Source organism: Meriones unguiculatus, chromosome 6 (genome assembly GCF_030254825.1).
Source record: "Meriones unguiculatus strain TT.TT164.6M chromosome 6, Bangor_MerUng_6.1, whole genome shotgun sequence".
Lineage (NCBI taxonomy): Eukaryota > Metazoa > Chordata > Mammalia > Rodentia > Muridae > Meriones > Meriones unguiculatus.
In genome coordinates this window covers 95,260,020-95,277,915 of record NC_083354.1, presented here as the reverse complement: position 1 = coordinate 95,277,915, position 17,896 = coordinate 95,260,020, and the positions used below count along the sequence as shown (strand labels likewise).

The following is a 17,896-nucleotide window of genomic DNA, read 5'->3' as shown; positions in this document are numbered from 1 at the left end:
AATCAGTTTGTACTCTTTAAAGCCACGTAGTCTATGGTAAGTGACTGTAGCAGCAATAAGACACCAATACAGCTGAGTAATCCATCTCAGGAAATTTCAGAGATGACTGAGTAGAGCTGTGAAGTCCCAGTCCAGTCACGCATATGGCTTTGACTAAAACATAGACATTGTACTTACAGTACAGACAGCACAGAGGAGGAAGTAGAGAGGTTATCTCACTGATTATAATTTAGTCTGTGTTAGAATTAGGTCAGTACAGTTCTCTGTATCTAATTTTCTGCACTGAAAATGAAATTTACCAAAAAAACCCACAAAACTTACTTTGAGTGTCGAATGAGTGCTAGCTATTGTGGTAGGTCCTAGGCCTGTTTAACCCTTGGGCAGACCCTGCAGGCATTTTTTTTTAAAAGATTTATTTACTTATTTTATACATATGAGTGCTCTATATGCCTGCTAGAAGAGGGTATCAGATCCTGTTATAGATGGTTGTGAGTCACCATGTGGTTGCTGGGAATTGAACTCAGAACCTCTGGAGGAGCAGACAGTGCTCTTAACCACTGAGCCATTACTCCAGCCCCTCCACCCCTTACAGGAGTCTTAATGTGGTAACCAAAGCCAAGGATATTCTGGCCACTAAAGAGCCACTAAGGTAGGCTCTGCTGATTCCTAAGAGATAATTGCTTAAAAACAGACATTCAACCAATTTATTATAAAAAATAAAAAGGGTCTATATGATTATAAAGAGAGTACTAAAATATAGAATTATATATTAAGATTAAAATGGATATATGTTTACAGGATAAAAGCCAATTGGCCACATCTGAACAGAGGGTCTAGGTCCTCTCCATGCATGGTCCTCTGTTAGTGCATTAGTCTCTGCAGGACCCCCGGGGCTCAGAGCCAGAGTTTTATGTGGTGGCTCTAACTTGACAGATGGGGGTGCTATGTTCTGAATGTGAGTCCTCTGGAAGAATGGCAAGTTGTTTTAACAGATGAGCCATCTGTCTAGCTCCATGTTATCATCATTAATTACTATTATTAATTATTATATTATTAGTGAGGACCTGAAATGGGTGCTGGGATCTGAACTCTGATTCTCTGATGAAGCAGTAAGTACTCTTAACTACTGAGCCATCTCTCCAGCCCCAAGACAGATTATTTTTGAACATTAGACTCCTTAGGCATTTCCTTAATGCAAACCCAAATGACCCCAGTGTGAAGTCTGTTTATTGCTTTCCAAATACCAGTGGAAAGAGGTGACACTCATTCAGTGGGCACTCAGCAGAGGACAGTAGTTCTGTCAGCAGATGTGAATTCTCACAGTGCTGTGAGTGAGCAAGGCAGCTTTCCTCCTCTGGATCATTTCGGCTTTTGATTTGTAAATGAGGCCACCATACTAACTGAACTCCCAGAGCAGTTCTGAGAGGAATGAATAAAGACAACACCATCACTTAGTCTTTATGTGAAACGACCACATCATAGGTCCTAGGGAGATTTATTATTATTGTTAGAAACAATTGTACATTAACATATTGGCAGACAGCTTTCAATAAAAGTTAGTAGGGGAATGAAAAAAAAATTGTGTTTCAACAATGGTGCCAGAGTCATTGGACACCACATACAAAAATAAATCTAGGCACAGAATTTATATCCACCATGAAAATTAACTCAAATGGCTCATAGGCTTAGATGTAAAACACAAAATTACTGAACTCCTAGAAAATAAGAGATGAGAGAATCCTTGATGCTTGAGTTTGGGATGACTCCTTGGACAGCTCACCAAAGGCACAAGCCCATGAAACAGAGCTGTGATGAGTCAGGCTTCATTAAAATACAAAACTCGTCCTGTGAGAGGCAAAGTCAGGAAAGTGAGAAGACAAGCTTTGGACAAATATTTGCAATAGACAGATTTGGCAAAGAACAGTTATCTAAAATATGTGAAGATCTAACAAAACTTGGTAGCCTATTAAGAACCCAGGCAATAAATGATTTAAACATAAGCTCAATAGTTCTCACAGATGGCCCGTAAGTGTATGATGAGCCAGTGCCTCATTCTGTCTCCGTCAAAGCAGAAGTGACAATGACCATGGGATGCTACTAGACTCCTATTAGAATGATACAACTAACACCAAGCGCTTGTGCGGGCATTGTATATCAAGAATGTTAATGCTGGTGGGATGAAAACTGTCACAACCATTTTTTGTTCGTTTATCTTTATTGGAGAGAGGGTCTCACTGTGTAGCTCTGGCTGTCCTGGAACTCACTCTGTAGACCATGTTAGTCTCAAGCTCAGAGATCCACCTGCCTCTGCTTCCCAAGTGCTGGGATTAAAAGACTACATCACCACCATCCAGCTATGGAACAACCTTACTCTTAGCTGCCCAGTCTTGAAAGAAAGCAAGATGTCTTCCTATAAGTACAACTAGACGATAAAGCGTTATTCATCTTTCAAAAGAAATATGTTATCAACCCCAAGAAGACACAGGGGAGCATTAACTGCTGATTACAAAGTGAAAAATCAATTTGAAAGGGCCACATCATATGTGGTTCCAAGAAGCTGACATTTTGGAAAAGACAAAATTATGGAGACCTTAAAAAAAGAGAAAGAAAATAATAACAACAGCAACATCCTGTGGTTTCTAGGGACAGATGAGTAGGTAGAACACAGCACATGTTTGGGGCAGTGCACCTATTCTGGATGAATCATGGCAGATACATGGCATCTGTGTAAACCCATATCATGCACAATGTCAATCTGACCCTTACTTTAAACTGTAGACTTTAGGAAAAAAGGATGTGCCAACATACCATGCCGGGGACTGGGATATGGCTATGTATGTGTGGTAGGCATTTTAGAGCACATCTGTATATTTGTCATTCATTTTTTTATATGACTATAAAACTACTATAAAAATAACATATTTCCAGGTGTGGTGGTGCATGCCTGTTATCCTAACAGGTCTGAAAGACATGTATACTATATATTTCTGGGAAACTAATTACTATAAAGTTAGAAACTTTCAAGAGTAGGGATTGATTTGTCCCATTTCTTCTTCTTTTTTTCTACAGTCATTTGAGCATTAAGTTTTTTTTTAAATTTTTTCTTTATTAATTACACGTTATTCACTTTGTATCCCCCCGTGGTTCTCGTCCTCCTCCTGTCCCAATCCCTCCCTTCCTCTACCCTCTGCATGCATGCCCCTCCCCAAGTCCACTGATAGGGGAGGACTTCTTTTCCTTCCTTCTGATCCTAGTCAATTAGGTCTCACCAGGAGTGGCTGCATTGTCTTCCAACCAAGGACTATGCATGGAGATAACCTAAGACCCCTGCACAGATGTAGCCCATGGCAGTTCAGTATCCAAGTGGGTTCCATTGTAATAGGAACAGGGACTGTCTCTGACATGAACTGATTGGCCTGCTCTTTAATCACCTCCCCCTGAGGGTAAAGCAGCATTACCAGGCCACAGAAGAAGACAACATAGTCCCATTTCTTTAGATGTCCTTGGTCCAGCAGATCAGAAGAATGTGAGAAGTCTCCCAGCTCAGATAGGCCCATAGTGAAATCAAAGTTTAGCTACTGCAGCTCTTGTCTGGAGACCTGTGGGAAAATCAGCTTCCTAAGTTCATTTTGGTTGTTAATAGATTTAGGTGTTCATAGTTAAAGCCAAAGACTTCATGCCCCTGCTTGTCAAGTGGGGCCTGTTTTAGCCACCCCACTGGTGAGCTACCTAACACAATTAAATTATGGTAGAAAAAGCCATTCAGTTGATAATACTGAGGATTATATTAAGTGTGTGTAGTGTGGAGGGAGGAGGGAGCCATCTTAGAGTATTACCCACCACTTCAGTCCTCCCTTTCCTTCAAGCCCTGTGATGAATTGAGAAGTTCACCTCAGAGCACCATGGACAGCCTTGATCCCTTTTTGCCCTAAGCTGCCTTCCTTACTTGCTGTCACTTTTCTCTTGTCACACCTCCCTCAAGGCAGCATCTTATGGCACAATTCCCTGGTGCTCCCTGAGCTCCTCACAATAGCCCCTAGGAGCTACAGCTGTTCCAAGAGAGGCCCTTGGAGATTCCTGGCCTGGAGCCACTTCTATGCTGTCACAGCCAGGGAGCACCTGTAGACGTTCTCTGAGGACAGCCTATGAACATTAAGACATCTTACAGTTATTAAAACAAAACAGCAAAACCAAAGGCAGCACAATTCCCAAGCCTACTGCGCCTGCAGTTGCTTGACTGAAATGCTTAAAATCTTGAGAGCTGACAGCCCTCAACTATTTATCAAGAGAGTCCTTGCTGTCTATTGTCTGGGCTCTGAACTGAAGAGAACATTATGCCTAGTACTCAGTTCTGCTTCTATTTTGAGACAGAAAGATAACATTAAATAATCAAAAGTTTTATAGGCAAAACCTGGGGATGGTATAGTCTCCTGCTCTAAGCTTCAGACATTCTCATTTGTCATTGAACCTGGGTGGCCTGGTCATAGATACTATGTAAAACTATAGCCACATGTGCTCATTGTCATTGAACCTGTGTTGCCTGGTTATAGATACTATGTAAAACTATAGCCACATGCACAAATGCTTTTATTGGAGCTCTGACAATATGATCATTTATTTTTACTTTACTTTTTTTTTTCAATGCAGTTTATTCAGGAACCTTGAACAATCATCTGACCCTGGGGAAAGCCAGCCCACAGCTTAAATAGCCTCTGGGTAGCCAACCCCAGTGTGCCATGTGGGCAATGCAGATAGGTCCACATACATGGAAGCAAGCCAGATCCTCAGCCTTAGCCAAATGTGGAATTGTTCATGACAGAGAGCACTCATCGGGAAGGTGGAAGGCGGAAACCAGCTCCATCTTTAAGGCATAGCATTCCGCAGCTCTCTACAGTTCCCTCTTTTTGTTTTAGACGCATCAGGCAAGAGTAGAGGTCTGATCTCTGATATTAGAAATAAACTGGGACTTTGTACCGATGTTCATTTAGGTGTCATCCACCCAAAGAGCATCAGACCCGTCCGATACCTTTTTCTCAGAGGCGGGACCTGGGGCATCAACCCGCATGCAACCAGACATGCTCTTCTCTGGGTCGAAAGCGGCTGACCCTGAGTGCAGTGCTTAGCCTCGCATCCTGAGCGTAACATTTTAGCTTTTTATGGTAGCCAACCATGCTTGGGGAGACTGTCCTGCTTCAATGGCTGTAAAGGCCTGAATGGTCATGGCTGCATCACACTGTTGTGAGACTCTAATCTTGCATATATACCACAGGCAAACCAAGGAGACCAACACCAGAAGGCCTGCTAATGCTCCCATGCCCGCCCATTCCTTCAGATGATTCATGGCTGCAGCAATCCATGATGATAATCCTGTGGCTAGTCCTGCGTCCACTCTGGTAGAATTTACTGTGACAATGGCCACTCTCAGTTGCTCCATCGTAGTATCGAATTCTCCAGTCCAATTACCTAAAATATAGCTCGACAATTGTTTAGACAGATTTGCAGCACAGGAAAAATTCTCATGTTATATGCTAGTGACTCAAAGTCCAGCATATTTTCATTGACAGCCAAGTTGAGCGATTTGCCATAGGGTATCAATTTGCTCCTGCACGAGGTCAATCCTCTGATTGAACACCATCAAGCTTCCTTTTAGTTGAGCATTAATTCCTTTTTGTACAACTAAGGCATGAGCTACATTGGCTAAATGATTATTCAGGGTCTGAGCAGTCTGCCCAGTATGACTTTACTTTACTTTTTTAGAGTATCTTTTTACCTATCCTTTGACAACTTCATATATGTATATATATGTGTATATATATGTATATATGATTATTAAATACCACTAGCTCCCCACTGCCACTCTTCCTAAGTGCCTTTCAATAAACCCTCTTCCTCCCTCATGGTTTCCTCAACTTTTTCTCTAACCCACTGAGACTTACTAGTGCTGCCTGCTGTGATGTTGGCTGATCTTGTTGGCTTGATCTTGTGTAGGTCATGTGTGGGTAACCACAGCTGTTGTGGGTTCATGAGTGAAACAGCCATGTTACAACAAGAGAACAGTATTCCTCTCCATCCTCTCATTCTCACATTAATTTTATCTCCTCTCCTGGCTTACAAACCTGTGGGGTTCTATAGAGCTTCTTCATTAATCCTTAGTTTTGATTGCCCTACTTCTGACAGTTATTTCTTGTTTGTATTTGTATACAGTGAGTTTTTTATTTTCTGCTTCTGTGTAGCTAACAGTACATTTTATTGTTGCAGACAGTTGAAAATCTGCCTTATTCCATCTAATGAAGTGGGCTGATTGTTTTATGTTACTAAGAAACAAGTCTTAGTTAGGCTAACGGCTTGGTTTAGAGATTTAATGGTAACAAAAGCTGAGTATAGTAGTTTATACTTTTAATCCCATTACTGGAAAGGCAGAGGCAGAAGGATTACAGTGGGTTCTAAGCCCAGCATGGGCTATATCATGAGTTTCAGGACAATTAGAGTGAGACCCTGTCTGAAAATAAACCCAGAACAATAGTATTGGTGATGGTTGATGATCATGGTGATGATGGCAAAGATGAGGATATTATTGGGACCAGTTTTCTCTTTTCTTTTTCTACTTCTCTTTAAGAAGACGACTACTACTACTTCCTCTTCTTTTTAAACATGTTGTGAGTACTTTGATTGCAAGCAGGCCAGTGAGTCACATGCGTGCATGATGATGAAAGTCAGAAGAGAATGCCAGAGCCTTCTGGAACTGGAGTTACAGGTAGCTACGAACCTGGTGGTGGGTGTGCTTTGTGCTAAGAATGGAGCCCAGGCCACTGGTTCACCTGTACAGTGACACAGGCAGAGAAATGGACTGTGGCTTGTTTAAAGTCAGCATAGAAAGTCAACCTGGAGAGGTAAGATAACTGAGAGAAAATAGAGTCTTATATACAAGGTACTAACTATGTAGCAATTTCTTTGCTTTAGGAACATCTGTAACATGCATCTCTTTATATTTTAAAAGTTTATTTATATTGTATGCATGCACGTGGAGTCCAAAGAACTACTTCTGGGAGTCAGGTTTTTCCTTCCAGCATATGAGTTCTGAAGACTTACCTAGGTCATCAAAGTTGGTGGTAAGCACTCACTCGCTTATCTATTTCTTGGCCTTGGTTTAATTTTAAAAAGGATTTTGACATGTCACCATGTCAGCAGTCACCATGTGAACTCTCCAGCATTTGTGTACTTTTTAGTTTACCGCTAGTTTGCACATAGACTAAAGTTTAACAAGCCTTGTGATCAGCATGCACTTTTCATTGCTTTCCCAAATGCTGGGGAAATGTTTGCTGAAACCATTTCTCATTTCCTTAATAAATAACATAGAGGTTGTGGTGGGTAGGGTTAATTGTCAACTTGACAGGATCTAGACTCACCTGGGAGATGGACTCTGGTAATGTCTGTACTGAGGGACCACATCAATGCTTGTGGGGGGATCAGCCCATCATGAGTGACACCATGCTGAGTTTCTTGACTGGGATTCTGTAAAAATAGAAAACTGAGGAGTCAAAGTTCATTCTTCCCTCTCTGCCTCCTGATAGTGGATATGATATGGTGATGTGCTTTAGGCTCCTGTCACGTTGATTTCCCTGAACTGTACCTTGAACTGTGAGCTAACACAAGCCCTTCCTTCCTTAAGTTGCCATTTTGTTCTTTAACAGTTTGTTTTATCATAGCAAAGGAAAATAAACTAAGAGATGTTGTCTACAAAATAGCCTGGGGTGTTCTGCTGCCAGGCTGCCAGGCTGCCATTGCTTTGGCCACTGGAGACAAAGAGAAGACAACGGAATGCTCCAAGATGGAACGGTAGTTACTAGCAAACTGTATCAGAACATTGGAGTGCAGCCACTACATTAGGTAACAGTATTTTCAAAACATCTCCAAAGGATAGCCCTTCTAATAAGCGGAAGAAACAGCAATGTGTCTTGATTAAGCTAGTCCCAAAAGGGCAGCATATACCTTCCATGCTCTGGAAATAGAAGACAAGATCCATCTCTTCTTCTCCCTGGGTTCTCATAACCCAGCAATGGCCATGCTACAACTGCTTGGAGTGGGTAAGTCCATAAGGAAGTTTCGGCCAGAGCCTGAGATGGAGCGGGAATATTTGTGACAGCAGGTCTCTCTGTCTCTCCCTCCTCTTCCCCTCTCCCTTCCATCCTTCATCCCTCTTTCCTTACCTTCTTTCTTCTTCTCTCTGTCTCTTCCACTTCTCATTAGTGCACATCCAGAAACCTTTATTTGCTGTTGAGAGCAAAAAAGCCCATTTATCCTTTAAAATATGTCTGTCAGTTCAAATATTAAAAAAAAAAAAAAGTAGTTTCATGTATACTCTGCAGAAGCTGCGAAAGCCAGGACATTTTCTCACCAAATGTGTGGGCTTTACTATGATTATGTTTTTCTAAATAGGGCATTAATTTTTCTTCTTCTTCATCATGCCCATTGTCCTCTTTAGGCTACAGGGGTCTTATGCAGCTTGACAAGTTCTCTTGGCAGACACACAGTGGCCAAAAAAAGACTATGGCCCTACATGAAAGGTCAAGGGCACATGTTAGATGTGAGAAGACAGTTTCTCAACACTTTGTCATTAGTTCTTTGGGATTCATATCCAATACTTCTTAGAAGTCTTCTCAAAATGTATCTTATCTTTTTCCTCTAGTAGGGTGGTTCATCAGGGTTACTATCACAACTATTTTGCTCTGTGCAATGAAATTATCAGAGATTCCATTTGCTGTGATCATATGTAGACAGCAGTGCTCTCTGCCTTATTACCAAATGATTACAGAATGCCCTTCAATAATTCTTTAAACTCTCAAATGCCTTGGAAATAATATGCTGGAATATTACTGAGCTGTGACTGAAGCACCATTTGTGCTCAATATGACAGCACACAAATGATATTCCTCTATAAAAGTTCAAACTACATTAATCTTTTAGGGAGGCTCATTGACTGGGAAGATAGCTTAGATATAAAGTAAAGACACCAAGGGCTCATTGAGGAGAGCTTTTCTGGCTAGAATTTCTAAGAACACGCATAAGATAAGGTCCATAAGTTAACCCTTTATGATGAGGATATGAGTAAGTGAACCCAATCCCAGAGAAGAGGTGGAAATGATGAAACATGTCGTTAATAGAGGGAAAGGTGAGCTTTGAGGCCTGAAATATTGAAAGTATAAGTATCCAGTAGCTGACACAAATAAACAATGTCATGGTAGTTGAGAATCTTAATAAAAAAATGGGGGCATTCCCAAGTGTTTATGGTTCTGGCCCCTACCTACTTTGCTGTTTGTAAGCATGGCCAAGTTGCTATATAGCCTTTTCTAATGTCATCCCTCCCCCATTTCCCCTTACGTCAGGGACAAATGAAGAGCAGTTGCATGGTAGATGCTTTCTTCTTTCCTAGGGCCTATAGATGCAGCAAAAGTAGGTCAGTAGTGTACAAGAGGTGAGAGTCTGGTTGTCAATATGGATCAACAGGTAAAGGTACTTGCTGCCAAACCTGATGACCTTTGCAACTGTGCTCCCCAGATAAATAAACGAATAAATGAATTTAACAAAGATGGGTAAGAATGGGTAGCTTTACTCAGCCATAGAAATCTAGTTTCAATCTAAATAGCTGGTACTATTTGGCTTTTTTAGACCAGTTTATAATAAATCTGTGAAATATGAATAGCATTGCTTATTTTAAAACAAATTATAGAAATAGCAATATTGACTGTTTGAAATATGTAATACTATAGAAGAACACAAGGGGTGAAGGAGATGGCTTAATAGGTAAAGTATTTGCTGTGCAAGCGTGAGGACCCCAGTTCTGATCCCTAGCATTCATGTAAATATCTGGGTATGGCAGTGTGCACCTATAAGCCCAGTGCAGGTGGGCCCCAAGGAGCTTGCAGGCCAGCTAGTTTAGCAATCACTGAGCTCCGGGGGCAGTGAGAAACTTGCCTCAGAGAATAAGGTAGAGATAGCCTGAGGAAGACACCTCATATCCTAATGCTTACTTCTGGACTCTACAAAGCATGCATAGAGGTGCGCATCCATGTAATATATGTGTGCATGCATGAAAATAAACACTCACCCGCATAAACACACCAGTAGGTTACTTGACATCACATTGCCAGAGAAAGTCATCACCGACATGATGGTATATATCTTAGGGTTTTTCCTCTCTAAAGAAAGACAGTATCATGTCATAGGTTACTTTTTCTCTCTCTCAATAATGTGGTGTATGTCCCTGTCTTGGTCACTGCTCTATTGCTCTGAGGAGATACTGTGACCAAGGCAACTTAAAGAAGACATTTAATTGGAGGCATGTCCCCAGCTTCAGAGCGTTATTCCGTTATCATCATGGTAGGTAGCATGATGGTAGTAGGTAGCATGATGGCAAGAATGGAGTTGGAGAAGTAGATGAGAGCTTTACATGATCTGCAGAGAGGGAGGAAGGGAGGGACGGAGAGGTGGGCTGGTGTGGACTTTTGAAACCTCAAAGGATTCAAACTTACTGGTCTATGAGGACCACTCTCACTCAAATCACCATAGCCCCCATGACAGTAAATAAGTGTTCAAGGTCCCCATAAAAGAGATTATTTATTAACAGTTAAATTGTAGACATTGATTTTATTCATTACTAATATAATATAGGGTTTTAAAAAATAAGTGAATAATTATGAGTAATTAAATGAATAATCTTATTCATTACTAATATAATATAGGGTTTTAAAAATACCTTTGTAAAAAGGTATTTAAGAAATGAAAAGCCATCTGAACTCATTCACTCAGAAATAAAACCCATCTTGAGTCCCTACTGAGACAGATCTGGAATCACATAGACACATTTAGAAGCCAATGAAATTAGATACCTTGGCAATTTTTCTAGAATGAAGGGTGGAAAGTAAGCCCAAAAGGGTTAGGGGGACTAGTGAGGTAGAACTTTGAAAAGATGAGAGTGGGGTCAGGGAAGTTCTGACGAACCTTCATTCTGAGTCCTGCTGTGTGGGACAGTTGTACTTGGCAGTCTTCCTCTTTGGGATATACATGTGCTGTCATCTGTCCCACTTCCCCTGAAACTTCACTGTAAGCTGGCCTCCATAGTAACAGTGTTTAGAAAAGCCCCGAGAGCTATTTAGCCCACAGAGAGGGATGAATAGGTTTCTCACATGTGCTCATTATCAAGGGAGCTGTTTGCTGTTCACAAGGTCACCCCTGTGTTTTGTCTCCTCCACAGATGACAAACCAAAGACAACTACCAAAAGCGTTGCTTCATGCTCTTGTCTTTCCACAGTCCTAGAACAACTTCAGTGCTTTATAACTCACCAGACTGAAGATAGTTTATTATAGTAACAACAGCAATAACCACAACTTGATGAAAGCACAAGCAATCTCCTGACTCTGGGCTTCCCCTCTACTTATTGCTTCTTCCCTGAATATTTTCCCCAAGGGGCATCTAACTGGCCAGCTTGTTTCCCTTTTCTCTGTCTGCTCAGATTTGAGCTCTCTGAAGACTTCCTAGTCAGATTATGTCGTTTTTCTTTGGGTTTATAATTATTTTTCTAATATTTTTCAAAGTATGTGTGTGTGTGTGTGTGTGTGTATTTGTTCACATGAATGCATATGCCTAAAAAGGTCAGAAGATGGCCCTGGATCTCTTGCACCTGAAGGTGCAGGTGTCCTGAGCCTCCTAATGGAGGGGCTGGGAACTGACCTCTGGTCCTCAGCAAGTGAAATAGGTGCTCTAAACCACTAACATCTTCAGCCAGGCTCAGAGATCTAACACGGCAGCCCTGTGAACTTCTCACACGACCGTAGCAGTCTTCCTGATCATATTTGCTTTTATTTTCCACTGTCTGTTGCATTTACTGCTGTTTCTTGCTGTTGTGTAGAATGTAAACTCAGTAGAATGTAAACTCTTGAGGGCAGGAACTTTTCTGTCTTCTTCCTGAGTATTTACAATAGTGTCTGCTGAACAAATTGCTGCTCAATGTTTAGTTAATTATTTGAAAAGATTTGGAGAATTTGGTGTGTGAAAGACACATTGGACAAAGAAAAAATATTCAAGAGCTACAGCAGCATATGAGAGAATTAGAAACAAACAGAAAAAATATTTATATGATAATGTGTGGAGATGATCCTGTCTTTTCATTATTGAATTGTTCTTCCAATCATTTTTAGATTTTTTTTTGTCTCCAATAGCACATAGACATAGCTTACTTATTTGAAATGTATCATACAACTAGGCCCAAACAGTCTATTATTTTTAAGACTAATATATATTGAATACTTGAGTCAGAACCAATTGACCTATTGATTTGGAGGACAAGACAGAAAATCCATTTATTTGCCAAGTTCTTATTTTTGTGTGTTAGAAGAATCTGCACAGTATTGATTAGCTGCTTCCGCCTACCACCGCTGTGCTTCAGGATGCAATGTTTTTAAGTAAAGATTAATGTCAAGATGTGACTTTTAGGTTCTAATTAATGCAATGATCACTGAAACCAATATCGTAAATAAAGATTTTCTATCACACATCCTTATGGGAAAAGATGTTGCCTTTACCAGTTAGCCTTACATCTGGTGATGAAGCCGTTTCGTTCCTCCCTAATCATTTCTGTTTGCCTCTGAGTCTTGCTGTGGCACTGAGATGGATAAAGAGCATCTCTGTCTAGATGCTTCATTCTAAGTGATAGTAAGCTGGTTTGTGATAGGTAAATATTTTGTAGCTTATTTTCTGGCTTGCCTTTGGAAAGAATCAACCCAGCTTCCATCAGCACACTCCCCATCTTGGTTTTTTATCTATCTATCTGTCTCTCTGTCTCTGTCTCTGTTTCTGTCTCTGTCTCTGTCTGTCTCTCTCTCTCTTTACTTGAGACAGGGTTTCTCTGTTTAACCTTGGCTATCCTGAACTCCCTTTGTAGACCAGGCTGGCCTTGAACTCATAGAGCTCTGCCTGCTTCTGCCTCCCTGAGTGCTGGGATTACAGGAGTGCTGGTTTTTTTTTTTTTTAATTTATCAACTTATTTATTCACTTTACATCTGGATTGTAGCCTGCTCCTTCCTCTCCTCCCCATTTTACCTCCCTCCTTGTTCTCCTCTCCCTGATGCCTATTCTTCAGATAAGGGGAGGCCCCCACCCCCACCCCAACTCATTAAGTTTCATCAGACTTAGTTCATCCTCTTCCCCTCTGGCCTGGAGAGGTACCCCCATGGGTGGGGGTGATCAGAAAGCAGGAAACAGAGTCCATTTGAGAGACATCTCCCCCATTCCCTTTCCTAGGGGACCTACATGAAGCCTGAGCTGCCAATCTGCTACATCTGTGTAGGGGGCCTAGGTCCAGTCCATGCTTGGTTGGTTCTTCAGTCTCAGCGATTCCCTTGGGTCCTGTTTAGTTGGCTCTGTTGGTCTTCTTGTGGAGCTCCTGGCACCTCCAGTTTCTTCTATCTTTCCCTCCACTTTTCCACAAGACTCCCTAGGCTTCGTCCAATGTTTGCCTGTGAGTCTCAGCATCTATTTTGATCTGTGGCTGGGTAGAACAGCTCAGAGGACAGCTATACTAGGCTCCTGTCTTGTTTCCTCTCTTCAGCCCATTCCACTGTCTGTTCTATTTCGCCTTCTGAGTGAGATTTAAGCAACCTCCCTTGGTTCCTCCTTATTACTTATCTTTTTGGGATCTGTGACTTGTAGTATGTCTGTCCTGTACTATATGGATAAAATATGCCTATAAGTGAGTACCATATGTGTCTCTCTGGGTCTGGGTTACCTCACTCAGGATATTTTCTAGTTCTTTTCATTTGCCTGAAAATTTCATGATTTCCTTGTTCTTAATGGCTGAGTACTATTCCATTGTGTAAATGTACCACATTTTCTTTATTCATTCTTTGGTTGAGGGACATCTAGGTTGTTTCCAGATTCTGGCCTATTACAAATGAAGCTGCTATGAACATAGTTGAGCAAATGTCCTTGTTGTATGGTAGAACATCTTTTGGGTATATTCCCAGGAGTAGTATAGCTGGGTCTTGAGGTAAAGTTATTCTCAATTTTCTGAGACAGTGCCAAATTGATTTCCAAAGTGGTTGTACAAGTTTGCACTCCCACTAGCTATGAAAGTGTGTTCCCCTTTCTCAACATCCTTGCCAGCATGTGCTCTCACTTGAGTTTTTGAACTTAGTCATTCTGATGGGAGTAAGATGGAATCTCAGAGTTGTTTTGATTTACATTTTCCTGATGACTAAGGATATGTAGCATTTACTTAAGTGCTTCTCAGACATATGAGATTCCTCTGTTGAGAATTCTCTGTTTAGCTCTGTACCCCATTTTCTAATTGGATTATTTTGTTTGTTGGTATTTAATTTCTTGATATTTCTGTAGATTTTGGATATTAGTCTTTGTCAGATGCAGGATTGGTAGACTTTTCCCAATTTGTAGACTGTCATTTCATTGTATTGACAGTGTCCTAAAGTGGAAGTTTTTGGTTTATTTGAAGACTCAGTTGAGTTATGTGATGTTTTGCTGGAGCTTGGCTTGTGAGAGGGCACACAATGTTTTGCTGTGAGCTCTCTCATTGCGAGGGGCATGACTTGGCCAGCTGAGAACTTCTGTGGGTAGACTCTGAGGAGAGGAGATATATAGAAGCCCACACACAGGGAGACATTGCCTTTTGGATTGACATTGCTGCGCTGATCTTTGTGTTTCAGCCGTTGACTTTGCAGAGAGAAACCTTGTAGAAAACTCCTCGGGGCAATCCAACTGAGCCTTTTTCTGACTTATTCTGATCCTTTGAATCGTGCTGATTCATGTTGGCCTTTGGACTGGACTGCTGGTATCTTGATGACTGAGTTTCGAAATCCCCTAAAGACCCCAATCAGCAGAAAATAGATGAAACAGGTCTATAGCCTCTTTCTCTATTAATCTTCTAAGGTCAGGGTGTTGGAAGGGAGATAAAGGTGTTTAAGGACCCTAAATAAAATTGGTTTGGGGAAAAAGCTAAGCCAACAGTGTAAGGCAAAAGCCTTACAGAAGCTTTTCAGTTTTACAAGGTCCCATTTATTAATTGTAGCTCTTAGAGCCTGAGCTGTTGGTGTTCTGTTCAGGACATTATCTCCTGTGTCAATGAGTTCAAGGCTCTTTACCACCTTCTCTTCTAATAGATTTAGTGTGTCTGGTATTATATTGAGGCCTTTGATGCACTTGAACTTGAGTTTTGTGCAGGTGATAAATATGAATCTCTTTTCAGTTAGACCAGCACCGTGTGTTGAAGATGCTGTCTTTTTTCATTGTGTGGTTTTGGCATCTCTGTCAAAAATCAGGGGTTCATAGATGTGTGGGTTCATTTCTGGGTCTTTGACTAGATTCCATTGATCAACCTGTCTGTTTCTATGCCAGTACCATGCCGTTTTCATTACTATTGCTCTGTAATACAGCTTGAAGTCAGGGATGGAGATACCTCCAGAAGTTCTTTTATTGTAGAGGATTGCTTTTGTTATTCTTGGTTTTTTGTTTTTCCATATGAAGTTTGTGTGTACCCAAAGCCCCAACTGTCATTCATAACTCTGCGAGGGGATGACACTTATATAACTGGAGCCCCATGTGGCATAGTGGCCACTGACCCTTCGCATGCTTTCCTATTTTGCTTTCAATTTTTACACACATTTAATTATTTTGATTTTTTGAGGGTCTTGTTATGCACTCAAGCTCATGGTTGCCCTGCCTCAGCTCTCCTCATCTTTTTCTACTGTGCACTACAGTATTGCAGCACGCTTAAGTGCACACAGCAGCAGGTCGTAAGAGCCTCTTCATCTTGCTCAGCTGCAACATTTCCTCATTTGTATTAGGTTATATTAATCCTCTGAAATAAAGGGATTCATTATGGAAGTGTTAGACGTGTGAATCCCACTTGCTCCACATTCTCTCTCTTGTCTTCACTTTCCCCTTCCTCTGCTCTACTTTTCTCCTCCGATAGCATGACAGGACAAAACTTATTCTCTGCTTACTGAACCCTCTTACTTTGGCCTCTTATCACTTTGACTACTTAAAAATATAATTTTATGTGTGCAGGTGTTTTGCTTATACAACATTTGTCCAGTGCCCATGGAAACCAGAACAGCATTGGATCCTTTGGAACTGGAGTTACAGACAGTCGCAAGTTACCGTGTGGTGCTGGGAACCAAATATGAGTCCTCTGGAAAGGAAGCCAGTGCTCCAAAACCCTGAACCATCTTTTCAGGCCCTAGTTTGACCACTTCAGATACCCCATGTAAGCAGAGCCACCCAGCATTTATCCTTCATACTAAATGACATTTCATTTAGTATGCTATCAGCTATGTTTACCCATAATGTGGACATGGCAGATTCTCTTCCTTCACTTGGCTTTGGTATATACTGTATGCATATGCCAATGTTAGCAGGAAAATTCAAGTATGAGCCATCATTATTTCCTCTGGGTTCTTACTCTAACTAATTCAAATCAAACATGGTCACAGTAGTCAATACATGGAAATGGCTGCATGTCTATTGAGAAATAATTTGACAGCCTTCTTTTTGCTTGTCTTTCTTTCAAAATTTATTTATTTTTATTTTTATGTGCATTGGTGTTTTGCCTATATGTATGTCTTTGTTAGGGTGTTGGATCACTGGAACTGGAGTTACAGACAGGTTAGGGGCTGCCATGTGGGTGCTGGGAATTGAGCCTAGATCCTCTTGAAGTGCAGCCAGTGCTCTTAACTGCTGAGTCATCTCTCCATCTATCTCTCTCTCTCCAGTATCTAACTTTTAAAAAAAATTATCTTTTTTTTTATATAAATTACAGTTTATTCACTTTGTATCCCAGCTGTAGGCCCCTCCCTCTTCTCCTCCCAATCCCATCCTCCCTCTCTCATCTCCTCCCATGCCCCTACCCAAGTCCACTGGTAGGGGAACTTTTTCATCCCCCTCAATTTGACCCTAGCCTATCAGGTCTCATCAGGAGTGGCTGCATTGTCTTTCTCTGTGGCCTGGTAAGGCTGCTCCCCCATTAGGGGGAGGAAATCAAAGAGACAGCCACTGAGTTCATGTCAGACACAGTCTGTGTTCCCATTAGTAGGAAACCCACTTAGAGACTGAGCTGACATGGGCTACATCTTGCAGGGTTCAAGGTGATCTTCTTGCGTGGTCCTTGATTAAAGTATCAGTCTCAGAAAAGACCTGTAGACCCAAACTTTTTGGTTCTGTTGCTTTCCTTGTGGAGCTCCTGTCCCCTCCAGGTCTTTCTATTCCCCCTTCTTTCATAAGTTTCCCTGCACTCTGGCCAAAGGTTGGCCATAAGTCTCAGCATCTGCTTTGATACCCTGCAGGGTAGAGCCTTTCAGAGGCCCTCTGTGGCAGGCTCCTGTCCTGTTCCCTGCTTTCTCTTTTTTCCCATGTCCATCCTCTTTGCCTTTCTGAATGGGGTTTGAGCACCTTAGCCAGAGTCTTCCTTCTTGATTAGTTTCTTTAGGTGTATAGATTTTAGCGTGTTTGTCCTATATTATATGTCTAATATCCACTTATGAGTGAGTATATACCATGTGTGTCTTTCTGCTTCTGGGATACCTCACTTAGGATGATCTTTCTAGTTCCCACCATTTACTGGCAAATGTCATGATTTCCTTGTTTTTTATTGCTGAGTAATATTCCATTGTGTAAATGTACCACAGTCCCTGTATCCATTCCTCAACTGAGGGACATCTGGGTTGTTTCCAGATTCTGGCTATTATGAATAAAGCTATGAACATGGTTGAGCAAATGTCCTTGTTGTATACTTGAGCATCTTTTGGATATATGCCTAGGAGTGGTATAGCTGGATCTTGAGGAAGCACTATTCCTAATTGTCTGAGAAAGTGCCAGATTGATTTCCAAAGT

The 17,896-nt window shown here is 41.3% G+C and overlaps 1 long non-coding RNA gene across 2 annotated transcripts; it reads right to left on the bottom strand.

Annotated features, from left to right (window-relative positions):
- Positions 1 to 5,344: 5,344 nt before the first annotated feature.
- Positions 5,345 to 8,509, bottom strand: LOC132654734 (uncharacterized). 2 transcript variants are annotated; one of them, XR_009592439.1, is made up of 4 exons: positions 8,396 to 8,509; positions 8,208 to 8,271; positions 7,407 to 7,512; positions 5,345 to 5,463 (listed from the first exon to the last, which is right to left on the bottom strand). It is a non-coding gene; the product is annotated as an uncharacterized LOC132654734 (long non-coding RNA). The 2 variants fall into 2 exon arrangements; XR_009592438.1 differs by lacking the exon at positions 5,345 to 5,463 and having other exon boundaries at positions 6,426 to 7,512.
- Between the last annotated feature and the right edge of the window lie 9,387 nt (positions 8,510 to 17,896).